Source organism: Pan paniscus, chromosome X (assembly GCF_029289425.2).
Source record: "Pan paniscus chromosome X, NHGRI_mPanPan1-v2.0_pri, whole genome shotgun sequence".
Taxonomy (NCBI): Eukaryota; Metazoa; Chordata; class Mammalia; order Primates; family Hominidae; genus Pan; species Pan paniscus.
The window spans coordinates 123205953-123216764 of NC_073272.2; the positions used below are offsets into that span (position 1 = coordinate 123205953).

At 46.1% G+C, this 10812-nt stretch overlaps 1 long non-coding RNA gene across 1 annotated transcript; it reads left to right on the top strand.

Annotated features, from left to right (window-relative positions):
• The first annotated feature begins 30 nt into the window (after positions 1–30).
• LOC134729843 (uncharacterized) lies at positions 31–10502 on the top strand. The gene is made up of 2 exons (XR_010111340.1): positions 31–160; positions 400–10502. It is a non-coding gene; the product is annotated as an uncharacterized LOC134729843 (long non-coding RNA).
• The last annotated feature ends 310 nt before the right edge of the window (positions 10503–10812 follow it).

Below are 10812 nucleotides of genomic sequence, written 5' to 3' on the forward strand. Positions count from 1 at the left end.
GCCCCACTTTCCTCTCCACCCAGCGGAAACCCGAGGCAAGGCAGCCAACGACGTGGAGACTCGCGGGCCCCTTTGCGAGGTTACTACACGGGTTGCGCCCTCCGAAGTCTTCGGCCTTACTTCCCATTAGAACAGAGAAATGCCATCCACAGGCCAACAAGTAGACTTCATCTTCTTCCGTAATATCTACCCCTAACCACTAATACAAACACGCATTTTTCAAGCACCTAATATGTGCTAGACACTGGGAATAGAGAAATAATACAGTCTTTGGGAAAGCCATAAATATAAGCAAATAAATTACATTACGCCCTGCTGACTGCTGAGATAAAAGAAAATAATCGGGTCCCTCTCCTTCTCCCTCTCCCGTCTCCCTCTCCCGTCTCCCTCTCCCCACAGGGTCTCCCTCTCCCTCTCTTTCCACGGTCTCCCTCTGATGCCGAGCCGAAGCTGGACTGTACTGCTGCCATCTCGGCTCACAGCAACCTCCCTGCCTGATTCTCCTGCCTCAGCCTGCCGAGTGCCTGCGATTGCAGGCGCGCGCCGCCACGCCTGACTGTTTTTCGTATTTTTTTGGTGGAGACGGGGTTTCGCTGTGTTGGCCGGGCTGGTCTCCAGCTCCTAACCGCGAGTGATCCGCCAGCCTCGGCCTCCCCAGGTGCCGGGATTGCAGACGGAGTCTCGTTCACTCAGTGCTCAATGGTGCCCAGGCTGGGGTACAGTGGCGTGATCTCGGCTCGCTACAACCTCCACCTCCCAGCCACCTGCCTTGGCCTCCCAAAGTGCCGAGATTGCAGCCTCTGCCCGGCCGCCACCCCGTCTGGGAAGTGAGGAGCGTCTCTGCCTGTCCGCCCATCGTCTGGGATGTGAGGAGCCCCTCTGCCCGGCTGCCCAGTCTGGAAAGTGAGGAGCGTCTCTGCCCGGCCGCCATCCTGTCTAGGAAGTGAGGAGCGTCTCTGCCCGGCTGCCCATCGTCTGGGATGAAGTGAGGAGCGTCTCTGCCCGGCCGCCCATCGTCTGAGATGTGGGGAGTGCCTCTGCCCCGCCGCTCCGTCTGGGATGTGAGGAGCGCCTCTGCCCGGCCGCGACCCCGTCTGGGAGGTGAAGAGCGTCTCTGCCCGGCCGCCCCGTCTGAGAAGTGAGGAGACCCTCCGCCCGGCAGCCGCCCCGTCTGAGAGGTGAGGAGCCCCTCCGCCCGGCAGCCGCCCCGTCCGGGAGGGAGGTGGGGGGGCCGGCCCCCCGCCCGGCCGGCCGCCCCGTCCGGGAGGTGAGGGGCGCCTCTGCCCGGCCGCAGCTACTGGGAAGTGAGGAGCCCCTCTGCCCGGCCACCACCCGGTCTGGGAGGTGTACCCAACAGCTCATTGAGAACGGGCCATGATGACAATGGCGGTTTTGTGGAATAGAAAAGGGGGAAAGGTGGGGAAAAGATTGAGAAATCGGATGGTTGCTGTGTCTGCGTAGAAAGAGGTAGACATGGGAGACTTTTCATTTTGTTCTGTACTAAGAAAAATTCTTCTGCCTTGGGATCCTGTTGATCTATGACCTTACCCCCAACCCTGCGCTCTCTGAAACATGTGCTGTGTCCACTCAGGGTTAAATGGATTAAGGGCAGTGCAAGATGTGCTTTGTTAAACAGATGCTTGAAGGCAGCATGCTCGTTAAGAGTCATCACCACTCCCTAGTCTCAAGTACCCAGGGACACAAACACTGCAGAAGGCCGCAGGGTCCTCTGCCTAGGAAAACCAGAGACCTTTGTTCACTTGTTTATCTGCTGACCTTCCCTCCACTATTGTCCTATGACCCTGCCAAATCCCCCTCTGCGAGAAACACCCAAGAATGATCAATAAAAAAAAAAAAAAACTTCTCAATTAAAAAAAAAGAAAATAATCGGGAAGGGGGCAGCCATTGACTGTGTGCCAAGCATTATGCTAATACGAGGGATACGACCTAACCGTGGGAAACATGGATGCACGAGTTCTGACACGCTCTGCACTTTGGGAGGCCAAGGAGGGTGGATCACATGAGGTCAGGAGTTTGAGACAAGCCTGACCAACACGGTGAAACTCCATCTCTACTAAAAATACAAAATTAGCCGTGCATGGTGGTGCATCTCTGTAATCCCAGCTACTTGAAAGGCTGAGGCAGGAGAATCGCTTGAACTGGGGAGGCGGAGGTTGCAGTGAGCAGAGATGGCAACATTGTTCTCCAGCCTGGGCAACGAGTGAGACTCTGTCTCAAAAATAAAGAAAATAAAAGAAACATAATTACTATGTTTAAGGAGGGTTACTATGTATTCATAAAAGTTTCAATTGACTGGGAAAATATAGCAATCCTAGTCTTGAATGTACTCAATTACAGTTTTGAAACATGTGAAGCAAAAATTAACAGAACTACGAGAACAAATTGACAAATTCACCACCACAGACAGGGTCTTTAGTTCATGTCTCTCAGAAATTGACAGATGAAGCAGACAAAATAATCAGTGATGATGTAGAAAATTTGAACAAATGAATATGCTTGATCTGGTAGCTATACATAGAACACTGTACCTAGCAACTGGAAAATAAACATCCTTTACAAGAACACATGAACAGAAGTAGAGGGAGGGAGTGAAGAAAAGAAAAAAAAAAAGAAGCAGCAGGGCCGTGTTCACAGATCAAAGGGACCTAGCCAAAGGGAAAAGTGGGGGCCAAACTCCATGCCATGCTCCACTTGCCAAACCACACGTTCAAGTGTGGTACTGCATTTAGCTGGAAGATAGAGCATATTTTCCTAATTCACACAAAGGCAATGTGTCATCTAGTGGTGGTCCAGCACATCGAACGTGTATAAAAATTAACCATATACTAGCTTTAAAAAAAAACAAATGTCGGCCAGCCGCGATGGCTCATGCCTATAATCCCAACACTTTGGGAAGCCGAGGCTGGCGGATCACTTGAGGTCAGGAGTTTGAGACCAGCCTGGCCAACATGGTGAAACCACTTCTCTACCAAAAAAAAAAAAAAAAAATTAGCCGGGTGTGGTGGCACAAGCCTGTAATCCCAGCTACTCGGGAGGCTGAGGCAGGAGAATCACTTGAACCTGGGAGGTGGAGGTTGCAGTGAGCTGAGATTGCACCACTGCACTCCAGCCTGAGTGACAGAGTGAGACTCTGTCTCAAAGAAAAAATAAAAATATAAAATAAGTAAACAAGTTTCAAAGAATCAATCTTAACCAGTTCACATTTTCTGACCACAATGCAATTAAATTGTAAATCAATAACAAAAAGATAAAGAAAGAAAATTATAAAAAAGAAAATGATCATACTTTGAAATAAATCACAGGTCAAAGAAAAAGTCAAAAAAGATAAAATACTTAGTACCAAATAATAACAAAAATATTACATATCACAACTAATGACAGAAATTATGGGTTGCAGCTAAAGTGATATTTTAAAAAATATGCCCTTACACCTTTGTATTATTAAAGAAAAAAAGGTTGAAAATTCAAAAGCTAAGCATCCAATAACAGAGTAAACAGTAAATGAAAATAGAAATAAAGAAACTTTAAAATAGCAAACATTCATTCAATTCCAGAATAAGCAGGGTTTTTTGTGGTTGTTTGTTTGTTTTTGAGACAGAGTCTCGCTCTGTCACCCAGGCTGAAGTGCAATGGTGCAATCTTGGCTCACTGCAACCTTTGTCTCTTGAGTTCAAATGATTCTCATGCCTCAGCCTCCGGAGTAGCTGGGATAATTTTCTTGTATTTTTAGTAGAGACAGGTTTTTCTCTATGTTGGCCGGCTGGTCTCTAACTCCTGGCCTCAAGTGGATCCACCTGCCTTGGCCTGCCAAAGTGCTGGGATTATAGGCTTGAGCCACTGTGCCTGGCTGAGAATAAGCAGGTATCTTTAAAAAATTAATGAAAAAGAAAATATCCATTATAAAGGATCAATAAAACCAAAACTTGGCTGGTTGAAAAGTCTAATAAAATTGACAATCTTCTGGCAAGACTGATCATAAAAAGGAAGAGAGAAGCTACATATAAACCAGTACTAGGAATTATATCATTGGGTTCATGACAGGAAGCAGATGACATACTTAAAAGGAATAATTAAAGAGAGTTTAATGAAACAACCATGCACAAGGATGTGGGCAGGATTAAGGGAAACCTACAACAGGTGGTGAAGCACCTCTGGGATAGCAATACTAGAAAACATTAGCACTCCTAAGCCTCTAGGGGCAAGGGGAGGGAGTCCTTACCAAAAACTAGTGAGAGCTGTAGCAGTAGCTATAAGGAAAGCAACACCCAAAGGGAACTGTGGGTTTCTGTGGAGAAATATAGTCACTGCCAATTCATATCCCAGCAGGGAGGGAGTCTGAAAAATACCCCAATCTTTCTCTCCTTCACCATCTGATCTCCTGCTGATACCTCCCATGGGCTAAAGGCTAGAAGAAGTCACAATGCAAAAAATGCTGGTGAATGCAGTTTATATGGGTCAGGGGACAGAGCAGGCTGGAGAAAGGTTAAAAGTGGATCTTGAAAGGGAAAACAGAATTTCCAGTACTGCCCATTCCTTTTGTCCCCTCTACATCCACTCTTGCTTTTTGTCTGGATGAAAAACTCATGTCCTCAAAACAGAATGTTCAAAGTCCTATCAGCTACTGTATCATTACAGGATGATGTTGATTCATTCATATGCCCACATGAAATCTAAAATATTAGCCAACACCAGTGGTTTTTACACAAAGTAGAAGAGAAGGAGGAGCTATTAACATAAACATAGTTGCTACAGTCCCTGCTTCTAAAACGGGAAGCAAGCCTTCAGTTGATAATCATACCTCTTTTTTCTACCATTGACTCCATGTTTCCCTTATCCTCTTCGAGCATCTCAGCAGGCCGGGATACATTACCTGATAAAGTTCCTGAAACCTTTATCGCCACTGAATCTGGGTCCTTATAATCTTGCCTTGATTGAATTACCAGTTTTCATTGACCAATACTATTGAGCAAGAGAGTGATAAGAGGAAGCCCACTGAAAGTCGGTGGGTTCTAGACACAGTCCTTCTTGCCTTCATTGTGTAGTAGTCAGAATAGACCACCCTGCTCAGTACAGTGACTCCTTATTTGCCCCCTGTTCATCATGCTGCTGTTCGACAGATTGAGGAGCATAAAATGGCCAGAGAGCAGGGTGTCAGCTTCTCAAATGTCAGAATCCTGTCATATTCCCTGGTGGAAGCATTTCTCCTGCACTAGAACTTCCTAACCCACTGAGTCCAACATGTAGAAATGGAAAGCAAATATTTTTTCAGTGAGGGGGTCACTCCTACCTCTACCCCTTGAATCTTGGACCCATACACTATGGCAACAATGGAGAGAATATGATATATTGGCCTATGATGTAAAGCACATAGTAGGTTCAGTAGGACAGAATCCCAAACTTGCTGAGTGCTGCCACCCTGCTGGTGTCATTACTGAGCTTTCATCAGGAAATTTCACCATTCTGAGAAATAAAAATAAAATCCTGGCTGAGTGCGGTGGCTCACACCTGTAATACCAGCATTTTGGGAGGCCAAGGCAGGTGGATCACTTGAGGTTAGGAGTTAGATTCCAGCCTGATCAACATGATGAAACCCCATCTCTACAAAAATACAAAAATCAGCTGGGCATGGTGGCGGGCGCCTGTAATCTCAGCTACTTGGGAGGCTGAGGCAGGAGAATCACTTGAACCCAGGAGGCAGAGGTTGCAGTGAGCCGAGATCATGCCATTGCACTCCAGCCTGGGCCACAGAGCGAGACTCTGTCTCAAAAAAAAAAAAAAATTAAAAATTAAAAAAATAATAAAATAAAATCCAGGCTGGGCGTGGTGGCTCACGCGTGTAATCCCAACACTTTGGGAGGCCAAGGCTGGCAAATCACGAGATCAGGAGTTCGAGACCAGCCTGACCAACATGGAGAAACCCCGTCTCTACTAAAAATACAACAAAATTAGCCAGGCGTGGTGGCAGGCACCTGTAATCTCAGCTACTCGGGAGGCTGAGGCAGGAGAATCACTTGAACCCGGGAGGCAGAGGTTGCAGTGACCTGAGATTGCACCACTGCGCTATAGCCTGGGTGACAGTGTGAGACTCCGTCTCAAAAAATTAAATTAAATTAAATTAAATTCTATGCCCCCACCCACCACTGCAACCCACTAAACGGCCCCTCTCTTGGCTAAGTGGGCCCCAGAGAAACTTTCAAAACTTAGTTCCCAGCCATGATGGGATGGGAGATAGGACACGCCTCATTTTACCCCCTCTCTTGCTAACTGCCAATAAGCTTTCTTCCCTAAGAGTTAAACAGAAACCAGTGCTTTTGAAAGATTTGCTCCACCACTGATATCAACCAACCACCTGACACCTGATGCTGCCCCTCCCTTTTGTGGTTTGATACAACAACTGACTAGCATTTCTTCCTGATCAGAGGCCACTGATCATGGGGTAGTTCTGACTATTCTACAGAGGCTGCGCACAGAGGAATTTCATGTCCTCTGCTTCACCTTTTGATGTATAGAGCCTAATTGTAATACATCTAAATGTTAAGTCTCTATCCCAAAGTGAACATGGGACACCTGTTGCCTACATGTTAGCTTACTACACATGCCTGTGCCTCTCCTTCATGAATAGTCATAGCTCCTCTTATAACCTGTTGAATATGTATACTTAGCCAACCCTCTTAGCTTCAATTCTTGTTCCCTTTACTCCTCCCTTGATGTGTCCAGCCAGAGACTTTGCTTCCCAGCATGCAAGATTGCCAGCCTGCAGGTTGCAACCCCTTATGAGAAATAAAACTCTCAGCGGCCGGGCACGGTGGCTCACACCTGTAATCCCAGCACTTTGGGAGGCCGAGGTGGGTGGATTACCTGAGGTCAGGAGTTTGAGACCAGCCTGGCCAACATGGTGAAACCCTGTCTCTACTAAAAATACAAAAATTAGCTGGGTGTGGTGACACATGCCTGTAATCTACTCAGGAGGCTGAGGCAGGAGAATCGCTTGAACCCAGGAGGCGGAGGTTGCAGTGAGCTGAGATCGTGCCACTGTACTCCATCATGGGCAACAGAGTGAGACTCCATAAAAACTCTCCTTTCCAAATGTATAAACCTCATCATTTTTCAGTTGATGTGGTTCTTCAGTTGACATATCAAGACAGATGTTTTTGCATGATGGGACACAGGATAAGATCAATTAATTCCATGGAGATGAGCTTATCACATTTCCTTCATCCTAAAATGAGTTCCTTTGTTGGTGGCACTGTTCAGTGGGATGCCATGTTGATGAATAAGGCATTCTACGAGTCCACATGGTGGTGCTGGCAAAAACACTACAAGTATGAAAAGCAAATTTGTATTCAGACTATGTATCTATTCCTGTAAGGACATTTTGTGCCTTCTCCCATGATGAAAGGAGTCTAGTGTAACTAACCTCCCACCAGATGACTATCTGGTTCCCTGTGGAATGGAACCACACTGATGCCTTAGGCTTTGGTCTCTGCTGATAAGCAGATTGCCCATTAAACAGTGATGCTAGAGAGATCAGCTCCAGTGAGAAGAACCTGCTGTCGAGTCCACATATAGACCCCATTCCAGCTGCCATGACCATTTTGTTCAAGGGCCTACTGAGCAAACATTAAGGTAGCTGAAGGAAAAGGTTGGCTAACATCAACAAAATAGATCATCTCATCCACTTGATTGCTGAGAGTCTCCTCTACAAAGAATGCCCTCTGGGGACAATTACGAGGAATACAAATACCTTCACACTCTGGCCTACTCTAAGAGGCCCATCCATGTATCTCTCTCCTAAGCCTCCTCATCACCAAATTCTTACCTTGTTTTTTTCACACTCTTCACTAGCCAGCCAACTTATTAGCCTCTGCCCATGAATCTGCATAGATCAGTATATGAGGACATTTCTCTTTCCTTCAATGTAAACAAACAGATGTAATATTGGGAAGATTTTCCTATACCTCCGTCTTTAGGGGCCATTCCTGAGTGGGGCTATAAGACAACTGCTGCCCACTTCCAGCAGCTGCAAGCCAACTATGCAAACACATCCATAGACCCACAGACCTACAGTTTCTTGCTTTGTTAAATGGTCATAGAGAGCTCTCTTTGAGGCCATATATATGGACTTATGGAGAAGTAGTGGCAAGTACCATGAGAGTCTGAGCCACTTCCTCGTTCAGTTTACTTTTACCTTCCCACTTTTCTAGGATCCAATATTATATGCAATTTCTATTTAACAATGGAATGCTGCCTGCATATGGCCATTTGATGATTGAATGGGTTAGATAACACTCAGTTAATGATGGACAGTTCAAGTCACATAATTTCTTCGTGTTCCATAGTCAGAAATTCAGTCATGGCCAGGAATGGTGGCTCACGCCTGTAATCCCAACACTTTGAGATGCCAAGGCAGGAGGATCACTTGAGGACAGGAGTTTGAGACCATCCTGGGCAACATAGTGAGACCCTGTCTCTACAAAAATAAAATAAAAATTATCTGGGCATGGTGGTGCACACCTGTAGTTCTAGCTACTCGGCAGGCTGAGGTGGAAGGATCCCTTGAGCCCAGGAGTTCAAGGATGCAGTGAGCTATAATTTTACCACTGCTATCCAGCCTGGGCAACAGAACAAGACCCTGTTAAAAAAAAAAAAAAAGAAAAGAAAAGAAAGAAAAAAGAAAAGGAAAAGGGGCCTAGTAGCAAACCAGGTGCTGCCTTTCAAATGGAGAATAATTGTCAAGCAAGGAAAGTATAGTCTTGGCCAGGTGCGGTGGCTCATACCTGCAATCCCAGCAGTTTAGGTGGCTGAGGCAGGCAGATTGCTTGAGCTCAGGAGTTCGAGACCAGCCTGTACAGCATGGTTAAACCGCATCTCTACAAAAAATACAAAAAGTAGCCAGGGGTCAGTAATGTGCACCTGTAGTCCCAGCCACCCTGGAGGCTGAGGCGGGAGAATCACTTGAGCCTGGGAGGTGGAAGTTGCAGTGAGCCAAGATTGTACCACTGCACTCCAGCCTGGGCAACAGAGCCAGACCCTGTCTCAAAAAATAAAAAGGGGAAATATAGCCTTGCTTCAATCCCCTAAGATTCTGTGCTGTGAGAATTGTAATGGGCTTCATAGAACGTCTCTGCCACACTCTTCCAAAACCATTCAGTCTGCTGAGTCATAAGGCCCAACCAACAGGGCAGCCCAGATTTGCTGCAGAGCCTTTTCTTACTTCAAATCTCACTCAAAACTGGCAGCCTTACAGGTTACTCAGTAAATAGGCCAGAGCAGCATGCCCAAATATGGTATACATTGCCACCTAAATCTAAAGAAGCCCGCAGAGGATTGGTTTATTTCTTTGTGGCGGGCGATGCAGGGAAAAACAATTTGTCTTTTATTTTAGAGGAGGTATCCTGACATGCTCCAGACCACTGGACCCCTAGAAATGTCATCCATTCAGCAAACATCAGAACTTTCGCAGGATTTGTCTCCTAGCCTGTGACCACAAGTCAATTAGGGTGCTTGATTGTTGCTGCTCATAGTGATCATTATCATTATGTCATCAATGTAATGGACCAGCATTATGTCTGTGGGATGAAAAGACAGCAGTTCCTTTTGGAATAGATTATGACAGAAAACAACATAGTTTAAGATAGCCCTGAGGTAAGAGAATGAGGATAAACTGTTCCTGATTATCTTTGCTGATAACATTTGCTAGGGAATTAGGTGCCAGAGGCGACGTTCATTTGCTCCAGTAAATGGGAACCACAGCCATGACTGGCATCATTATCTGACTAACAGTAGCTCACAATCATTTTCCAAAACCTATATGGCATTTTCCATAGGCCAAATGGGCCAGTTAAACGGGTAAGCAGTTGGAATCTTCACATTTCCATTTTTCAAGTCCTTGGTTTTGGTTCCAATCTCTCCCATTGTCTCAGGGATTTGGTATTGCTTTAGTGGTAGGGGTGAGAGGAGGAGGTACAGTTAAAAGGGTTGCTATTTGCTACTTCCCTATAATAAGAGCTTTCCCTCTGTGGATATGTGGGTCAGAAAAACAATGTGTGGTGATTCTGCAAAGACGGGTGCAAGTTCCCACTGAAATGGACTCAGACCAAGACTTTATTTAGCACCTGACTCAATAAATCCCCTCTCTGGTGATGGACGACAGTGGCAAACTATGTCTATAAGAATTAGCATTGGCCAGGCGCAGTGGCTCACGCCTGTAATCCCAGCACTTTGGGAGGCCGAGGAGGGCAGATCACGAGGTCAGGAGATCGAGACCATCCTGGCTAACTCAGTGAAACCCCGTCTCTACTAAAAATACAAAAAATTAGCCAGGCATGGTGGCGGGCGCCTGTAGTCCCAACTACTCGGGAGGCTAAGGCAGGAGAATGGCGTGAACCCAGGAGGCGGAGCTTGCAGTGAGCCGAGATCGCACCACTGCACTCCAGCCTGGGTGACAGAGCGAGACTCCGTCTCAAAAAAAAAAAAAAGAATTAGCATCAATTCAGAAACAGGATCTAATAATTTTCAAATTGTTCTGGGTATTTTCTTTTTCTTGGTCATGGTCCTCTGGTAAATGGGCACAGGTCCCAGTCTGAGGGAGATTTAGAAGATTTGCAATATATATCTGTGATAGCATCACAGCTGAGTCCTTTCTCAGAGAGATCCAGCCTCCCTCTTAATCAATGGGCTCCAGATCTGTGAACTGGCTTAGTAGATCTGGGAACAGAGTAGGAGTTGAGGAGTCTGCAAAGTTTCTGCGTATCAGACCTAGAATTTTTCTGCTTCTGAAAGTCACACCTA